At 36.2% G+C, this 21086-nt stretch overlaps 1 protein-coding gene across 4 annotated transcripts in view; it reads right to left on the bottom strand.

The window, feature by feature from the left end:
- The window catches only part of LOC150100806 (DNA (cytosine-5)-methyltransferase 3A-like), a 745691-nt gene that overhangs the window by 139769 nt on the left and 584836 nt on the right, over window positions 1-21086 (bottom strand). The window lies entirely within an intron of this gene.

Raw genomic sequence — 21086 nt, 5'->3', positions numbered from 1 at the left:
AAGTGCCAAATTATCAGCGTACTCAAGACACGCTTTATTAGAAAAAACAGAATGAGTGCTCATAATTTGGATTGAAGAATTCCTATAAGTGGTTAAACAAAAAGCTCTTCGGTTTTATGAACGGATGAAGCAATTGGAGCCATCTACTTCCGCTTCTCAGGCTGATAAAGAATTTTTGGCTAGCAAAGGATGGCTAACTGGGTTTTTAAAAAGGAATGCACTTCATAATGTGAAGATTACGGGCGAGGTTACAGCAGCAGCAGCAGATGAAGAAGCAGCCAAAAAATTTTCAAGAGAAATTAGCCCAAATTATTGAAGATGGTGGATATTGTCCCGATTAAGTGTTTAACACTGACAAAACTGGATTGTTCTGGAAGAAAATGCCTAGTCAAACTTACATTGCAAAGTCAGAAAAAAGCAAGTGGATTTAAAGCAAGAAAAGATCGAGTAACGTTGTTACTTTGTAGCAATGCATCAGGGGATCGAATGTTGAAACCCCTCCTAGTAAATCGATCTCTAAGATCACATGCTCTAAAAGGCAAAGATCTAAAACAGCTGCCGGTACAATGGATGGCTAATACAAAGGCCTGGGTAACAACTGCTGTATTTACTGAATAGTTCAATAATTGCTTTGTACCAGAAGTGGAAACATATATGAAGCAAAAGCTCTCGATTTTAAAGTTTTATTAATTGCTGACAATGCACCAAGTCATCCACATTTAGAACATCCAAATGTGCAGCTAGTGTTTATTCCACCCAATACAATAAGCATTAGATCAAGGCATAATTGCTACTTTTAAATTTATATTGGATAAACTAGAAAATGAATCATTAATTGTAACAGTAACTGATGTTTGGAAAAAATTTTCTATTTTGGACTGCTTAAATCATGTCGCATCTACTATTGCTGAAATAAGACACAAACTTTAAATGCCTGCAGGAAAGCGGCTTGGCCTGGATGTGTTGCAAACTGTGCAACCATGCAAACATCTACATTGTCAGCTGAAATCATTACTTTGGCACAGGAAATTGGCGGAGAAGATTTTGAAACATTTAGCCAGAATGATGTAGACGAACTGTTTGTGGATAATGCCTTAAGTGATGATGATATTATTGGATATCGATTAACTTTAGATATCGTCAAAGATCCATAAAAAGATAGTGAAGCAGAAGAAAAAACTGTCCCCCTCACTGCAAATATAATTAGAGAAGGTCCTGAACTGTGCAAGAAATTGGAAAATCATTTTCTTGTTAATGACACAAATTCTGAACGAGCCTTTAAATTCCAACGTGAGCTGAAAAACTGTATGTCTGGATATAGAGAGCTGTATAAAAAATTAGTAAAATCATCATCGCCAAGTTTAATCACTGATTACATTGTGAGAAGAAAAAAATCAGCACAGAGCGAGGGTGAAGTTAATTCTGTTTGTGAAGAACCATTGCCTTTACCACAAATATCTGATGCACTGACTATCCCTTCTGGTGATGAAAGCAATTTCGCACCAGTTCGCAAACGTTGCCGAATGTTGTCTAATAGCGACAATAATTCTGATGACAAAATGTAAAAAAAAATAAATAAATAATTTTTACTTTTCAATAAAATTAAATGAATAAAGCTTTAAAACAAACTTAGGCATTCTTATTTTCCTGAATTTTTATAAACGTTTTTTATGCAATTTAGGTTTATTTTAATTCATTGCTTCGGTTTTATGCGGTTTTAGAAAAGTATAGAACATATCACAAATTTTTCAACGTAAGTTAGATCTTTTTTGTGCAATTTTTTATATGCGGTTTTCTGTGGAACGTATCTACCGCATAAAAAGAGACCCAACTGTGTGTGTGTGTGTGTGTGTGTGTGTGTGTGTGTGTGTGTGTGTGTGTGTGTGTGTACTTAAAGTAGAAAAAGCCATCAAATTCTTGAAATTAATTTGTCGGCTTTTTCTATTTCAAGTATTGAAGTTGAAAAAGCTGGCAAATACAGTGGAATATGATATTCTACCAGAAATGCTCAAGTATGGAGGTATAAAAGTTTTACAGTGGCTACACTACATAATTCAGAAGGCCTGAACAGATGGTCTAATTATAGAAGATGATTTGTGTACAGCTCTTATAGTACCTATCAATAAAAAAAAAGGGAAATAAAACTGAATGTGAGAATTACAGAGGTATTTCCCTACTATGTGTTCCTGATAAGATTTATGTAAGTATACTTGAGAAATGACTAAGAAAAATTGTGGAAGAGAAATGTAGTGCAGAACAAGTGCATTTGGGCCAAACCGAGGTTGGCAGGACCAGATTTTCCCTTTAAGACACACAGTTGAGAAATCATGGGAAAATAACAAGGATCTGTTTAAAACGCTGCAGTTATATGGTATAAATGGGATATGATATCAAGCAATATTTAGTCAATATTTGAGTTGTAAGTCAGCAGTTAGAATTGATAATCATCTTTTAATAATCATTATATGGATTACATTATGAAGAAAACTGGCATTAAACCTGATATCAAAATTTGATATGTTAATTTCAGCTTTTTACTTTATGCAGATATATTTAAATATAAACCCAGTACAAGACCTACAAGATTCCTTAACTAAATTAAATAACTGTTGTAATAAATTTGGTATGAAAATCAGCAATAAAAAGAGAAACACAATGAAAATAAGCAGAAACAATGAAAACATAAACTAAATCCTGAATGGAGAACAAGTAAAACATTTCAGCTATTTAGGCACAAGTTTCAGTGATGGTGGAAAATTAAATATGGAAATAGGCAACAGACTTAGCAAGTCGGTATGGTAGGAGGTCAACTGAATAATTGTATATGGAATAATAGAGACATTAGTCAAAACACTAAACTAGCGGTGTACAAGACAGTGTTCAAAGAAATTTTAACAGATGGGTCTGAGAGGTGGGTTAGAAATAAAACATTTAAGCAAAGACTGGAGACCAGAGATACGAGAGTTCTAAGAAAGATTAGGGAAATGAACGGATGATATCAATGGTAGTAATTCTTCTAGAAAGGCTTATACGTTGGCTGTATATGATTATTGAATTACTTAAGGAATTCACAACGTAAACTGGAATATAAATTAAAATAGACTTTAATACATACTTCATATATTTTGGCAACGTCACGTTGCCATCTTCATGGGAACTTAAGATTAAGACATGTGGATGCAGGCTAGAACAGCAAATGAGTTCTCATGATGTACGTTTCCCAAATTCGGGGCAGTCTCATGCATCGAAATTTGTTGAGGTTAGGCACGTTTTTTAGGGGGCTAAGGCTAATTCTATGAATAGTCTTTCAAATTTATACTTGCAGCTGTGTATTATTGTGGCTTTCTTTCAACGTATTCTGTGGCGAGTATCCAGAGCATGGTCTGCAAGCCCAGAGTGACTGTAATGGTAAAACTGGATGTAGTCCTTGTGTTCTAAAATTCTGATATTCGTTGTCCTGCCTGTTTGGCCAAATAGGACAGTTTACAGCTGCAAGGGACCTGGTAAACACCAGGTAAGTCTAGGGGAAGTGGTTGGTCTTTTGTGGAGCAGATATGGGTTGCCAATTTTCTATATGGTTCGTAACAAGAGGTCAGGTTATATTTTTTTAGGATTTTGGTTATTTTTTCAGAGGTTCCCCGGATGTAGGGGATGGTGATTGATTTAGAGTAATCTTTATTGTGTAGGGGGGGGGGTTACTGGTTTTAGTATTTTTTGGGGCTGGTAGCCATTGGCTGAGAATGTATTAAGGATTAGTTCAGTGGTTAGGGCCTTGTCATTCGAACAGATTAGTTTAGCCCTGTTATGTAGTGTCTTAATAACACCATATTGTTGTGAGAGGGGGAGGCAGATCGTTGGTGAATATATCTGCCTGTATGGGTGGGTTTTCTATAAACTCAGAAAACCAAAGTTGCATCAGGCTGGCAGGTGATTATTGTGTCTAGAAGGGAGGCTGCTGTTATCCTCTTTTTCCAAGGTGAACTTGATTCTGGGATGTTGGTTGTTTAAGTGTGTTAAGAAGAAGAGGAGTGTATCTGAGCCATGTGGCCAAATAGCAAACAGATCATCAACGTAGCAAAGCCATATAGTAGGTTTTTGTGGGGCAGAGTTTAAGGCTTTCTCTTCAAAAGTCTCCATAAAGAAGTTGGCCAGGGGTGGGGAGAGTGGTGAATTCATGGATGTCCCATCTATCTGTTTGTAGAATTTTCCATGCCAAACGAAATAGCCTGAGTTCATTGTGAAATGAAATAGGGCTGAGATATCGGGAGAGAATTTGGCTTGGATGAGCTCTAAGGTTACCTTGAATGGGACATTTGTGAATAGGGAGGAGATGTCAAAACTGATCATTATGTCAGTATGTTGGAGTGTAAGGTTTTCTATACTGGCTTTGAAGTGAGCTGAGTTTTTTTATGTGTGATGGTGTGTTGCCAGTATAGTGTGTGTGAGCTCTTAGGCAAATTTGTACGTGAGGGAGTCAATGCCATCTCCTATGAGATGTAATGGCACATTTGGTTTATGAATTTTTGGAAGTCCATAAATACATCAAGAAATATGATAACCTGAAAAAGAACTCTACCTTTGATCCAAAACTACCACTCAACATGGCAGTCAACCTTTCTTCCATGGATTTGAAACCTGAGGCACTCAATGTTCTTACATGTGGCCACAATTTTGCCATTGCTCCGAGAAAAATACCGGCTGAAGCAATAATGATCCAGATTGAACGTGGTATCTGCCACCTTCCAAACCACATCGGCAACAATATAAGACTGGAAGTAGCCTGAGTTCACCAAAGCAAAACCACAAAAAACCAACATATCCAATAGTGAATACAAAACTCTACAGGAAATGAAGAAAAACAAAGAAATAGTAATCACCAAAGTGGATAAGGGGAATGCCACCGTGGTTCTCAACCATACTAACTACACAGGTAAACATAATGCTTTATGTTTATCGGCAACAATATAAGACTGGAAGTAGCCTGAGTTCACCAAAGCAAAACCACAAAAAACCAACATATCCAATAGTGAATACAAAACTCTACAGGAAATGAAGAAAAAACAAAGAAATAGTAATCACCAAAGTGGATAAGGGGAATGCCACCGTGGTTCTCAACCATACTAACTACACAGGTAAACATAATGCTTTATTATTAGATGGGACTACCTACCTCCTTATTGAATATAATCCCACCAACTCACAAATCAGAAAACTCCATAGGCTCCTTAAGAAGGTCACTTCTTGGCCTGCGGAAGTCACCAACAAATTAAAACCTTTCAACTCTATACCCCCCCCCCCCCCCGTATTTATGGACTTCCAAAAATTCATAAACAAAATGTGCCATTACGTTCCATAGTGGATGGCATTGACTCCCCACATACAAATTAGCCAAAGAGCTCATACACTATACTGGCAACACACCATCATATACAAAAAAACTCAGCCCACTTCAAAGCCAGTATAGAAAACCTTACACTCCAACATACTGACATAATGGTCAGTTTTGACGTCTCCTCCTTATTCACAAATGTCCCACTCAAGGTAACCTTAGAGCTCATCCAAGCCAAATTCCCTCCCGATATCTCAGCCCCATTTCAGTTCACAATGAACTCAGGCTATTTCGTTTGGCATGGAAAATTGTACAAACAGATAGAGGGGGAACAGCCATGGGTTCGCCACTCTCCCCACCCCTGGCCAACTTCTTTATGGTAATTGCATCTGAGAATTTGGCTGTAACGAATATGACCACGTTGCCACCAATTGGTGAGAGTGATCATCGGGTCTAGACTTGGGAGATGGCTAAAGGTGTGGAATTTACAATTAAGACAGGGTACATATGGAATTATTGGGCTGGTAAGTATGACAAGCTTAGGAGATTGATTGGTACAGTGCCATGGCATGTAAAACTGGAAGGGCTAGAAGTTGACAGTGCATGGGAGGCAGTTAAGAAGTGTTTGCATGAAGCAATGGCTGACTGTATACCTAGAGTCCGGATAATAAATCAAGTAGGAATTAAATGGATGAATAACACCATTAAGCTTGAGCTGCAAAAAAAGAAACTATAAAGGGAATTTAAGGAGAAAGGTGACCGACAGACACATGAACAGTATAAAGCCCAGGCCAGAAGGGGTAACGAGGGTGGTAAGAAAAGCAAAAAAGGATTACGAAAGAACATTGGCCATGCAGGCTAAAGACAATCCTAAACAGTTTTTTCGATATGTTGCAAGTAGAAGAAAAAATGTATATGGCAGAATGATTTTAAAGAACGCCAATGGTAGGGAGGTAACCGAATCAGTTGATATAGTTGAATTACCGAGCAAGCACTTTACAAGAGTATATCATCCAGGTGGTGAAATTGCAGAAACGAATGAACCAAACGTTTATACAGGAATTGTGGTGAATAAGGTGGAGGTGAGTAGTCTATTACAAAACCTCAATGTCAATACATCTGTGGGATTGGATCGTATACCAGCTCGTGTCGTACGTGAAGCGGCTAAAGAATTGTCAGTACCCTTGACCATTCTGTTTAATCTGAGTCTCGGGTCTGGGTTAGTCCCGAGGGGGTGGAAAGAGGGGAAAATAGTTCCACTGCATAAAGGAGGTTTCAAGACTGCTGTTGTAAATTACCAATCGATTAGCATATTAGGAATCGTTGTCAAGGTCTTGGAGAAACTAGCCATGAGAAGAATACAAGATTGGATAGATGAAAATGGAATACTGTATGGGGGACAACATGGTTTTGTGAAGGGTAGATCATGCCTCATTAATTTGCTCACGTTTTATAACACAGTAACGACTGAACTGGATAAGGGTAATGGGTTTTCAGTGATTCTACTGGACCTTGCCAAGGCCTTTGATAGGATACTACATGGAACTCTAATCAGTAAACTGGAGCAGATGGGGATGGATATAGGGTTGGTGAGATGGATGGGAGGGTGGTTGATGGAGAGATACCAGAGAGTGGTTTATTCAGGAGTGGAGTCCAAAAGACGGCTTGTGACTAGTGGTGTGCCACAGGGTTCTGTTCTTGGACCACTACTTTTCAATTTGTTCATTAACGATATAGGAAAGGATACGGGAGGAAGTGTTCACTTGTTTGCTGATGATGCAAAGTTGGGTAGAGCAATTGTGAGTGCACAGGATGTCAAAATTTTGCAGGATGATTTGGATAGTTTGGAGGACTGGGCTAAGGAAAATGGATGTCAATTTAATGTGGCAAAGTGTAAGGTTATGCATTTTGGAGTGAAAAGATTAGCAGCAGTATATCACATTGGTGGAACCGTACTCCAGGAGATTGATGAGGCCAGGGATTTGGGAGTTGAAGTTTAGGGGGGCACATTGCAAAAGTGGCTAAAACAGCTCATCAAATCACTTGGTTGCTGAAAAACACTTTAACGAGCAGAGACAAACAAGTTGTTCCTCTGTATCGAGTCCTGATAAGACCCCATCTGGACTACTGTATCCAGATATGGGCGCCAGGGTTTCTTCTTGATGGGGTGGAGGTGGAGAGGATCCAGAGACAAGTGACTAAGATGGTGGCAGGTCTGTGGAATAAACCTTATGAGAACAGATTGAAGATTTGTGGGTTGCAAAAATTGGTTGATAGGCAGAAAAGGGGTGATATGATTGAGACATTCAAATTACTGAAGGGTTTCTATAAGATTAATCCAAAAGATATTTTTGAGAATAGGGCTGGTGGTGGGAGGACTAGGGGCCATACATGGAAGCTGGGCAAAAATGTGGTTAACAGGGGTGTTAGAGCTAGGTTCTTTACTTGGAGAGTAGTAAATGAGTGGAATAAGCTGCCAGAGTCTGTTGTGGGTGCTATGACTGTGAATGAGTTTAAGGCGAGGTATGATAGATACTGTATGAAAGACAAATAGTTGTTCTTGACATGATGTTAGGGCCTCCCTCGATGAGTCTGTTGACTCCTTGGAGTTGCCTGTAATAATAATAATAATGATAATATACCGCAGAAAGTATAAATTTGAAAGACTATCCATAAAATCAGCCTCAGCCATAAAAAAAGTACCCAACCTCAACAAATTTGGATGCATGAGACTGCCCCAAATTTGGGAAATGTACATCATGAGAACTTCAGTCCAACGGCCAAGAATACCTAATATAGCCCGCTAGGGGACACCATCAGGACTTTAGAAATAACAGTAGTCTCCGGAGTTTATTCAATTTCATTTGCTGTTCTAGTGCCTGCATACACGTGTCTTAATCTTAAGTTCCCATGAAAATGTCAACGTGATGTTGCCGAAATATAGGAAGTATATATTAAAGTCTATTTTAATTTATATTCCAGTTTATGTTGTGAATTCCTTAAGTAATTCAATAATGATATCAATGGTAGTATCATATTAAAAACGAGGATATTAGGAAAGAACTTAACTTTGTTTGCATTCAAGAATGTGTTAATAGAATGGGTACTTGAACAGAAAGGAAAAATTAACAAAACAAGTATTTTCAGCAGTTTAGCAGGGAAATGACTCAGAAGAAGACCAAAATCTAAGTGGATCAATACTGTATAAAGTGCCTTAGAAGACAGAAATATAATATCTGATAATATTGGAGTCTTGACAAATAACAGATTAATTTGGAGGAAAATTGTTAATCAAAAGTTAGTAATGATGTAACTCTTTCTTGTAGTACTATCATAATATACTGTCCCCCCCCCTCCCCCCAGAAGATACATGTCAGGAATTTGATGACTGAAGTTGCAAAACTCGTGAAAAAAAAAAACTCGCTGAAAAAGTGAAGTGTTATGGTGGTGATACCAGGGGATAGTAGAGTAGAGTAGAGTAGAAGAAAAATTGACAAAGTATAGAAATCTGGAGACTGAAATTCATCAAATTTAGAGCAAAAGTGCAATAACCATTCAAGTTGTCATAGTTGCACTATGAAGAATACAAAGAGAATTTAAGAAGAACATGAAAAACTGCCCAACTGCCCAGAAACACCATTTCGACTTCAGAACCTGGTATTATTAGGAACATCTCATAATTTATGATGATATCTAGCCAATTTATAGACCTTTAGATAAGGCCTAAATTAGACCTAACTGTCAGTCAAAAAGTGATTGTTACTATAATAAATTTAGTTGAATCATTTATCCAAGTGTGAGCAAACAAAGTTTGCGCCTGAAGTATCTTCAGGACTGAGGCAACTCATGATAAAGATGTACCAAGCTCACATCACTCCTACTCTTAGTATCTCCCATAATGCAAGGCACATCTCCTTGCAGACATGTATAATGCTATGCATTAAGGGAAGGGCCACATCCATACCAGTTTCGACCTTTATTGAGGTCTCGTCAGTGGGAGCCAGACCCAGAGGTGATGATACCAAGGTGGAAGCAATGGAGAAGTCATATTTACCTATACAAATATACCTATGCATTATACATGCCTGCCTGCTAAGAGATGTGCCTTGCATTATGGGAGATACTAAGAGTAGGAGTGATGTGAGCTTGGTCCACCTTTACCACGAGTTGCCTCAGTCCTGAAGGTACTTCAAGTGCAAACTTTGTTTGCTTATACTTGGATAAAGGATTAAACTAAATTTATTATAGTCTAACCAAGTCTAAAAAACTTCCAACATGATTGTTACTATAATGTTTCTTGTACTCTTTGATGGTGAACTCTGTTAATTGAATATAAAAAATAACAGCAAACATTTAGTGACTTGCCTATACAGGAAAAATCTAGTATGTATGCTTAGATGTCAGTTAATGCTTGTGTTTATGTTTAATGGAAGAAACAGCCAATGCCCAAGGATCTGTTTCACCAATGAAATGGAAAACAATAAGTGTCTGCACTTCCTTGACATTCTTGCTCACTCACCTTCCCAATGGATTGTTCTAATAGAGTTAGAACCATCTACTTGGATCACACTAGCCTCTGCACTGAATTTGATCACATCAGTTACACATTTTTAGCCAATGGCTTCACCTTCACAAAATTAATTAACAGAGCTTTCCACCCATCCTTCAAACCAAATTATCCCCCAGACCTCAAAAAAAAAAAAAAAAAAAAAAAAAAAAAAAAAAAAAAAAAAAACATCATCATCCTGTACATCTGGGACACCTCAGAAAAAACTGAAAGCATTCTCAAGAGGTGTAACATACAGACCTCCCTTTGGCCATACCAAAAAAGTAGCTACAAGTAGCAACATGAATACAAATTTCCTTTGTATTCATGTTGGTATTTAATGGAGAAAGCACATTTAAAAATAATAATTCACTAACATCCGCACGGTTAACCTAGTGGCTATGCGCTTCGCAACCATATGCCTGGGGAAGGAGTGTCCTAGGTTCGATTCCCGTCAGTGACGTGAGGAGCTGAAGGATCTTCCTCAGCCATAGCCAAGTTAGCCAGTCTTGGGCGTGGACAGCAGGGTTTTTTCCCCAGTTTATTCTGGGGTTTTTCATCCCGCAAAGCAGGCAAACTGGCCTCGAGAACTCAACACTACAGGCCATAGGATACACTGGGGCATAAGGCTGACCACCTTATCCTGTAAACGGAGTGAGGTCCGATGATCAGTGGACCCTCGACACCGCAAGGTAAAAGAGGGTATAAGGAAGAAGATGATGATGATGATGATAATTCACTAACTAAATTTATTTAGCTAATAAGATTATAAGTGCATTTGTCACCAAGGCATCTTCAAAGGCACAAAGAAAAACTAATAATATTCATGGAGGCACACCAGCAAGAAGGCAAACACAGACCAATTGCAAAAGGCTCCAACAGTGCTAACTGGTGCCCTCTTTGGTTGTGGTGTTAGAATCTTGCTGAAGGTCTCACAATGAAGGGTTTTTAGAGTTTTGGCAGTGTGATACAGCCAAATTTATTTGGGTTTGGAGAATTTTGTAGTGATAAAACACACTCCAAGAACAGTCTGTTTGATTTGTATCTGTTTCTGAATAAGAGGAAGGATCCACCCACAATTGGATTCAATGATCTATCTACAGCATGGTCTGCCATCCCTGGACACTGTAGTGAGATGATGGATATTTTCTATGTTTTTCTAGGCAGATATTAACTGTTCTTCCAGTTTGTCTGAATTATTTAAGTTGGCAGGAGTGAGGGATACTGTAGACACTAGAGTGATTTTTCATATCACTCTAGTGTATGTACTAGTGTATCTAGTGTATCTACTTTTGTAGAGTGATAAATCACTCTACAAAAATCTACTGAAGTCTGCAAAAACACTCAAGTGACCATAATACTTTTGTCACTACAGTGTGTATGTGTGTGTGATGTGGGAACATACAAAATATCCCACACTAAGAAATCAACTTTATCATAATAATTACTGGTATGGCTATGATAGTAATATTCTCTGCTGTTCATAATCATGGCATTCACATGCATATAGTGTGCATGCAATTACCTTTTTTCCATTTTAATTGATTTTTATTTAGCACAGTCCAGAAATCCTGCTCTGAAGACTGAACATGGAACTTTTTCAAGTCATTTCAGACCTCCTATAAGCAGGACATTGGTTGTGAAATTTGATTATAATTGTTTATAATCAAATTATAATTAAAGTTATGAAAGTAGAGATGAATATCATCACCCTCTTAAACACCATCACACACATCCATTCCCATTGCAGAATTTGAACATATAGCCTCTTGGAAAGAGAGCAGATATACTAAGGCAAGCTGTGTGTATGTGTATACTCATATATTATTATACATAATGATCTCAGTGCAGTTTACATATAAAGAGTGACTTTCAAATTTTATACTTGAGCTGTATGCTGTTTAACATTTATGTTCCCTGTCTTGCAGCTATGCTTTCTCTCACTGAAGTCATATAATGCAAGTACACTAGCAATCATGGGTGATTAACAAGTTATGAACTGCAAAACATTTATTTCAAACTGGGAAATACAGATATCAGCACTGCAATTCCTATTAACCACCTTACAGGCCATTATGGATCAAATACGCATCTTCATACGCTTCGTATCCATCATATATTTCAATGTAATATCAATGGTATTATAATTTTAATAAGCACTTCGCATCCATGGAAACTTGGATGTATATATATGTTCTAGCCGGTAGTGTGGTTAAATGAAAATTTGGAAGTCTGAATCCTTATTTAATAAGCAAAATAGCTAGATATTATGCTGTTTTTTCCTGTAATTCTTAGATTTCACTGAAGAATATTTTATGCTTTTTTAAAAAAATTCTGCTGGCATATCTTTAGATTATAAGTGGACTAATAAAGACTTATAAAGGAACATAATTTCTCAACCTTTAAATGGTAAAGAAATTTTCGTATAAACCAGAAAACAAGAAAGGATAAAAAAAAAAGGCTCTCTCTCTCTCATTCTCCTTCTCTTCTCTCTTCATCCTCTTTATATGTTATGAAGAAAATATCTTCTTTCTTTCTTTCGTGAGAAAGTATAGCAAATATAGTAGAATTACTGCCCAAGTAAGCTGGCTGAGATATTTAATAGTGTATTTACATATATCTGTTTACAAATACTCTAATAACTATTCGTTTAAAAAAACTGACATGAATAACAGGTGTGAATCAGGGAAAGTGTGAAGTATGAAATCTATGAATTATGTACATGCTTAATGAGCAATAATCTTAAAGACTTTTAAATAGATGAGTGTAGACCAAAGGAATATCTTGTTAGCAGGTAAACAAAAATATCTAGAAAGAATTACAATGATTAATAAACATATCAAAATGTAGAAAAACAAGAATACAGCAATGATATATATTTTAAGAGAAAACAAATAAATAAAATTTAACGAAACAACCAAAACATTAAAAAATCAACACAATGTCTATAATTAAATATACAGTGTACACACACATAGGTGCATGCATGCATGCATGCATGTGTGTGTGTGTGCATGCTATAATACATGTTTTCTCAGAACACAGATGACTCAGAGTTTATAAAGCACTTTTTCTAAAAATTAGTAAACTTTTATCTGATTTTTTTTTTTTTTTAAATTTAGGATATTAGGTTCTGATCCTTTCAGTGATCTTTAGAAAGTTATAAGGCACTGATTTAATCATACACACACACAAAGATATGTCACAATTTCTATTACTTTTTTTTTTATAGTTTATTACCAGTTCTATATATATATATATATATATATATTCTATGCTTCCTGTACACTGTACTTATATGTAGATAAACTAATAAACTATTAACGTTCAGGAAGGAAAAGAAATAACTGCTATAATTTAAGAATACCACTGCTTTTAAAATAGAAAAGGAATACATTTTAGTAACATTATATTATACTGAATATTTGACTAAATGAAAATACGTAAAAATGATAACAATTCTAAACATTATATATATAATAAATATTTGTATAATATATTAATTAAACTAATTTATAATTCATATAATCATAAAACCTCCCATTAACTAATCAATATACAGTGTACTGTCAGTATTAACTAATTTATATATATATAAAGATTTCTTTATATGATAATCTGAGATGTATGTGATGTCATATTCCATGATATTATATCCATTCTAGCACATGCACCTAAAATTTAGACTATCGTTCTTTTTTAAAAAAAAAAAATTAGAAAGCTATATATTTTTGTAATTATGTCATGTTCTTTAAATGTTCATCACATCATTTTATACCACTAATTAGACTACTTGTTTGTGACAGTCTTATTTCATTGTTGTGCAAATGATGCAGTGATTATTTGTCTTCAAGGATACAAGTAAATCACACTAGAGAACAACAAAGACTATAGGCAATGAGAGATGAGTGACAATGTATTGACAACAACCTAGCTACCTTTTGGTGTTGACAATATAATTGCATATTTATGCATTCATTTGTGTTCAGGTCTAGTTGTAAAACATTTAAAGAAATAAAAATTTTGCAAATAATATCTCTGTAATATTACAAAAGAAAATATAAAGAGAATTTTTCTGATATAGCATAAACGTTTAGATGTGCTAATATTACATTTAAAGCAACTAACACTAAATGGCCAGTATGTTATGTTGGTTAACTGCACATAGTATTTAGCAGTTTGCAAGATGAAAAACAAGCATTTCCAAGAGAAAAAAATATCTGTCAATTCCAATATGAGACTAGCTAACTCACTTTCAGCTGAAAGAAAAGAGCCCTTGTAAAAGTTCCTTGCATCCTAGATGAAATTCAGACCAAGGTCTTTCCTAACCAAAGGGCAATGTTGTAGTATCCTTATGATGGCACTACTGGAGTAATACAAGTGTTCTATCCAAAAGTTTTATATGAATAAGCGACATCTTAAACCACTCTAAACTTTGTAATCATATATTTTTTAATTAATTATGATAAAAATGAGTGCTACAAATATATTTTTTATTATAACATGCATAACCCTGTAAATGATATATAAAATGTAGTAGATTGGTTCTGCCTTCCTGTCAGAAGATGAATTCTAAAATATGTAACCTACCAAAAATCATTTTGTAAATGAGATTATCTAATGCTGCTACAAAATGTTTTACTTTACTGCACTGAGCGATATGATCTCAATGCAGTAAGGTAGAACATCAGAATGGAGTGATATTTAATAAGGTTAATTAAAATTCAGAATGATTTCCTTTAGAATAATGAACTCTGTAGCTTAAATAAATAAATAAACAGCATAAATGATTTATATTTGATCTATTTTACAGTTTTAGAACTTTGGTTTTTGTCAAGAGTTGAGAGATGGCAAGCACATATCAAATGCATGAAGTGAAGGAAAAAGGTGTTGTGGACAGAGGATAAATAAGTCCAGTTCAACAAATATAAATTCTGCAACTTAAATTAATAAGACCTGCATACTATATATTATATTCGTGTGACTTTACTGCAATAAAATGATGAGATAATGTATTTAGCAATCACAATGGACAGGAAGATGAAACTGAAATTGTGAGAAATACTTCGGGAGTTATACAGTAATCAACAAAAAAATTACACTTCTTATTTTTCATCATTATTTTACCCATGCATAAATAAGCAACAGTTTGCACATGAAAAATCTTCACAGCTAGCTACTTAGATAGCAGATGATTTCATATTGAGTTATTATTCATATCTCACAAGGCACAGCAAACCCCCTTCTCTGAGGTTTCATGAGAAACCTCATAGTATATGTCCAAAGGTTCCAGTCATTCCATTCCACTTTGTATCTCAGGAATGAAGTCTGATAACTTTATTCCTGAGAATTTGTGACTCTTCTTATAGTCTGAACAATGTTAACAATGTAGAAATATTTCAGGACAGGAAGACAAAATCCCTTTGTTGAGGTTGGAGATGCAAGTACAATTTGAGATCTCATTTTTGATAATTCCAAAAGAAGGGAATGAATGGGCTATACAAGGATCATTCTTGAGTCAATGATATATCTATTATATTATCAGTGTGAAGTAACATAGGGGAGATGATTGTTTTCATTACTATAACTCTGCAAAAGAAAGACAAATATTTAATATAAATATATCTTCCCTAATTGGAGGAAACACTTACACTTTCAGATGGTAGATGACTTTCATCAAACTGACAAAACACCACCTTCTTGTTATTGGAGATACAAAGTGGTACCATGTTTTGTATGTAGGGTAGAGTGCCTGGTTTCTGTCCCCTTTCTTCTCACATGCTTGCTGGTGATAGAATCCTCAGTATATTGTTATTAATAAACTAGGGAGTGAGCACCTCCTCCATTTGAGAGTAAAGAGGTTTCCACAGGCTGGCCACACTAGATATCACACAGGACCCGATAGTAATACATCTGGAGGCTTCTCAACCACCTCTTGAATAATCCTGCTGTTGCTACTTTCTCTGTCAGGTTATGCTAGTCTGACCTTAAGAAGAATTCCTATGTCCCAGCTATCAAGGTCTCGGTCTCCTGCTACTTGCTTAGCTGAGTAAGCTCTTACACAGTGATTGTAAAACATGCTACAAGATAACCTGTGAGAACTGCAGCAACTGACTTTTTGCCTATATCTGCCTTTGTCCTCATAAGTTGCTGTGTCATGTTGTTCTACTGACTGTAAAAGGCAGCAGGTGGAATTCCTACACAATGAAGGACATAGTCGAAGGTTGTTCCTTTGTTACACAGGAACATTCATAAGTCAAGTTCATACATCTCCATCTGTCATTTGAGTTCCAGCTATAGTTCTACCTCTCTAATGAAAGCAACAATAGAAATACTATTCTGCTGGTTGAGTACAGTAGCCCCCCCCCCCCCCAACACTCTACAAAGAAAATTTTTTTTTCTGTTATTTTCTGCATGCTCATTCTTGTCTGTAAATTTGGAACAATCCTTGGCACACTTCTTCAAAGTGGTCCATGAATTCCAATCTCACTAATGTCTCTTCACCTATCACATAACAACAGCAAATTGCCACCAAACAGATCCAAGAAATAGTTGGGAGTTTTCAAGGTCCTTTAGATGTCTCCGTAAGAGAGGTTTAATAAAGAAGAAACATATTTGAGAGACTATAAAGCATGTGGATATAATAAACTCGGAAGACAGCTTGAAGAAGTGCATGGGAAGTAGTCAAAGGGAATGATAACACCATACCTTCTTTTCAATGGTGAAATAGATCCTCGGGGGTTGGCTACTGTGGTGTGCTAAAAAGGTCTCTAACATGTCCCCACCATATGGTCAAATAGAGAACGTGTCATCAATGTAGCAGAGCAGAGACATATTGTAAGTCTGAGAAGGGCAGAGTTTAGGGCTGTATTTTCAAAATGCTCCATGAAAAGATTAGTGGTGGTGATGTGTGTGTGTGTGGGGGGGAGATAGAGGGCATGAGTGAATTCTGAGGCAGGTTTCTTTTAGGGGAACATTAGTGAAAAGAGAGGCTATAGCAGAATTAACCATGATGTCAGCATCTTTGAGAATCATATCTGACAAGAAAATTTAAAGTGCAGAGAAATTGTAACACGAGAAGAAGTGTGGTCAGTAATGAGGGAAAGAGAGCTCTTGGTTAAGTGTTTGGTCACTTTATTAGGAGGAAACTAATACTCTCCACCATAGGTCTCAAGAGTATATTCTGTTTGTGTATTTTTAGTAACCCATAAATCTGGGGCAAGTCTAGGATTATATGGTTTAAGTTTGTGAAAAGTTCAAGAGGTCGGGATACAACTTTGTCTAATAATTGGTTGAGAGCCTAAATGACACTAACACTCCCCAAACCTGTGTTTGTAGTGTCAATTAGACAGTATGAAGATTGATAAGAGTCTCTGTAGCTCAGTCAATATCAATAAAGTCCTTTGGATGGAAAGATCTGGATTCAAATCCCATTTAAGACACAAAGAACCTTTATCACATCTTTTCAACTGAAGGAGAATTAGCTGTCTCATATGGCGTAAGAATGGTTTTCCCTCCTGGAAACTCGTTTTTTTTTTTTTTTTTTTTTTCATTTCATAAACAGGAAAACAAGCATGTCCCATGAACAAACATATCTACAGATATAAAATACTTATCCTTAGTGGGGATGCAGCAAAGGAATGGCAAGCTGTCTGCATGAAATACCCCCTTTTTATGTGGTTCTCACCCACAAAAGGTTAATTACAAACAAATAGTACATTTGTACTGTAGGTGGGCTAAGGATATTTTTTCTTCATTTTTATCAATTTTTATGTTTTTTTTTTTTTAAATTTACATTTTACATAGTCCAGAAACCTTGCTCTAGAGACCAAGCCACTTCAGGCCTCCAATAAGCAGGGCAGTGGTATCACACTAGGCGATGATTGAGTCATCTTCCACCTAAAGACAATTACAAACATCCATGCCTGCAGCAGGATTTGAACCTGCAACCTGTCGGTTGCAGAGCAGGTATGCTAACTACTGGGCCAACCAGGCTGGCCTAATTGGGGACTCAATCCATTTTGGACAGATGAGAATTAGATGAGTAGTAGATCGATCTCTGAGTAAGGCTGATATTTTTCAATCACACTCGATCTTATTTATCATCTTGATTAAATGATTAAATTTTTGGATATGGTGAGCCTTTACTTTTTAAAATTCTTTTCTGCACTGAAGCATCAGAGATTTTCAAGGGAACTGCTAAATAGTTCTGAATAGCTCATCACTATAGTGCTTGAATAGTGTTCAGCCAACATGGCAAGTGTGGTGTTGATTTGCTTTTGTAAAAGATCAAAGCTAGTGAAATAGCAACATGGCAGGGCATGTTAGAAATGTTTTTAGCACACCACGACAGCAACACCAAAGGATCCGTTTTACCACTGAAAGGGAAAACAATAACTGTCTGCCCTTTCCTAATACTCATTACCCAGCTGCCCAATGGCTCCTCATCCCTTTAAGTCAAAAGCACATCCACATACCATTACCCCTCCCAGCAGTTATCAAAACCTTAGCAAACAGAGCTAGAACCATCTGCTAGGAACACACTAGCCTCTCCTTTGAAATGTGGCTTCCTCTTCATAAAATCAGCAGAGCTCTGCACAACCTCTCCCCCCCCCCCCCCCCCCCCAAATCCAAAAAAAAAAAGAGAGAGAGAGAGAGATCCATTGCCATCCTTACATCTGCACCATGTGAGGAAAAAAAATGCATACATTCTTAAAAGGTATAACATACAGAGCTCCTTCAGGCCATACCAAAAATGAGCTACTCTTATCTGATCATCAAAAGATCCTCTCCATCTTCTAGATTAACCAAGGGGCTACAGGTATCTCTTACTTCTGCAAATTTACATACTTCAGACAAAGTGAAAGACTTGTTATCTATTTAAAAGAACAGAAAACAGAAACTATGGAATCTATTTCCATTATCTGCACTACAGATATTCCAGGATTGCAGACCATATCCATGGATTATGGATCAATGAATCCAATGGGATTCATTGACTTATACAGAATTTCCTCATTCATTCTCTCTTATACAGAATTTCCTCATTCATTCTCTCTTATACAGAATTTCCTCATTCATTCTCTATTATACAGAAACAGATACAAATCAGAGACTGTCCTTGGAATCTGCCTCAGAACTACAAGATTCTCCAAACCTAAATAAATTTGGGTGCATCACATTGCCAAAAATCTGGGAGACCATCATCGTGAGATTCCACCATTGAACCCATAGAGGACAACAGTTAGAACTTAGGAGCTGGCCCTTTTGAAATCAGTCTGTTTACCTTTCTGGTGGTGTGCCTGCATACACATGATTAATATTTCTTCGTGTCTTGGTGAAGAAGGCAAAATATTGCTTTAGTAATGTAATTATCTAAATAAATTCAGTTAGTTAAATACTATCTTTGGACTTGTGTTTTCTCCACTAAATATTACATGGATGCAGTTAGTAGGAAAGTGATACTGCATTAGAAATAGCTCAGTTGTTAAATATTCAGTTTAATAAAGTATGACAAAAATGAATATTATTATTAATTAAAAATTAATATTAATGTAATTAATATATTAATAAAGTTAGATGTAATTGAAGCTGTTGCATGAGCTTGATGCAAACATAGTAGTGGGACTAGATGTAATATCGACATGATGCTGAAGAAATGTGCAAGAAATTTACCCATGACTCTGATCTGGTTGTTCAGCTCTTGAATCCTTATCACAAGCATGATTCCTAATAAGTTGAAAGAAAGATAATTCCATTAAACAAGCAGAGCAAGGACTGATGCAACAAATTATTCACAAATCAGTACCTCTGATGTAGTTATCAAGGTACAAGAAAGGATGGTCAGGAATCACATCCAAAGGTGGATAGACTATGATCCTCTATATAAGACAGCACAGTTTTGGTTAAAGTAGGTAGGTTTTGCTTTAGCAGTCTGTTCAGAATCTATGATGTGTTCCAAACGTAATCACCCTCACTTAAAATACATGTAAATTTTTCAAGTTTTTGGTTTTGGGGATTTTTTCTCCTCAATTTGTAAAAAGATCACAGAAAAAAATAATAATAAAATGTGAAAATGGAATCCTTCGTGCTACAATCGTTATTTTGTATGTCAGAAACAAATCTTCAACTCCTCTGTATTCCTTCAGAATTCTCTTTGCTATGAGGAGAAGAAAAAAAAAACCTTTGATTACAATACTGCTTTCTGAATTCTCTTTGCATACCAAAGAAAATTCCAAAGGCAACAAGGCAGTTGACGAACACCAACTAGCTACAAATTCAGTTTTAAGTGTTGCTTGATATGAGGATTTAAGATCAACTTGTTATCAAATAAGTACAGAGAGATTCTAAACAGTATGGAAAATGAAAAACAGTATTTGAATAAACAGTGAGAAAGGAAGTGTGCAAGAAGTTCCAGAAACATCCATATAAAGACATTCTACTAATGTGAGGGTCTCAGCAACATATTTGCATTAAACACTGTACACCAATTCGAATCGTTATCCTTATAAGATACTGATAGTTCAAAAATTATGACCACAAGATACTGAAGTGCATCTAACTGATGTGGGCTCATAAATCTTGATGTTGAAATTGAATCTTTTTCATCAAAAATAATGATGAAACTTATTTGGAGGTAAGCATCTTAATTATTATGCAGAACTGCAGGGTGCTGGGAATGCATAATTTCAGAAAAGTCCACTGCACTCAGTAACAGTTCAGACTGTACTTGATTGAACAGTCAAAAAAGTAGTTATTCATATACTCTGATGATGGATAGTATCCAGTCATTGACAGCAAAATATTCAGTTGTTTGCTGATAATGCTACACAGGGAAGAGCAATGGTATATGAAAGTGATATAGAGATCTTGCAGACTTAAACAGACTAGCAGTATGGGCAGAGGTAAATGGCTGCCAGTTTAATGTGGCCAAGTGTAAGATGGTGCAATTTGGGAAGAGATCAGATCACAAACTGTGTATTATATTGATGAAACCAAACTGCAGGAAACTGATGAGGCTGGGCACTTGGGGATGATCGTGGACAGGGAGCTGAAATTTACAGGGATAGAGAGGTTATCATTTCTCTGTATAAAGCCACATCTGGACAACTGCACACAAATCTGGATTCCCAGATTTCATGGGGATGAAGAAGTGATGGAAAGGAACCCAGAGGTGAGTGATAAAAATTGTAGCAGGTCTATGCAATGATC

This window comes from Typopeltis vanoorti, chromosome 12, assembly GCF_054136105.1.
Source record: "Typopeltis vanoorti isolate ZY-2024b chromosome 12, IOZ_Tvanoo_1.0, whole genome shotgun sequence".
Taxonomy (NCBI): Eukaryota; Metazoa; Arthropoda; class Arachnida; order Uropygi; family Thelyphonidae; genus Typopeltis; species Typopeltis vanoorti.
This window is presented reverse-complemented; position numbering and strand designations above follow the sequence as displayed.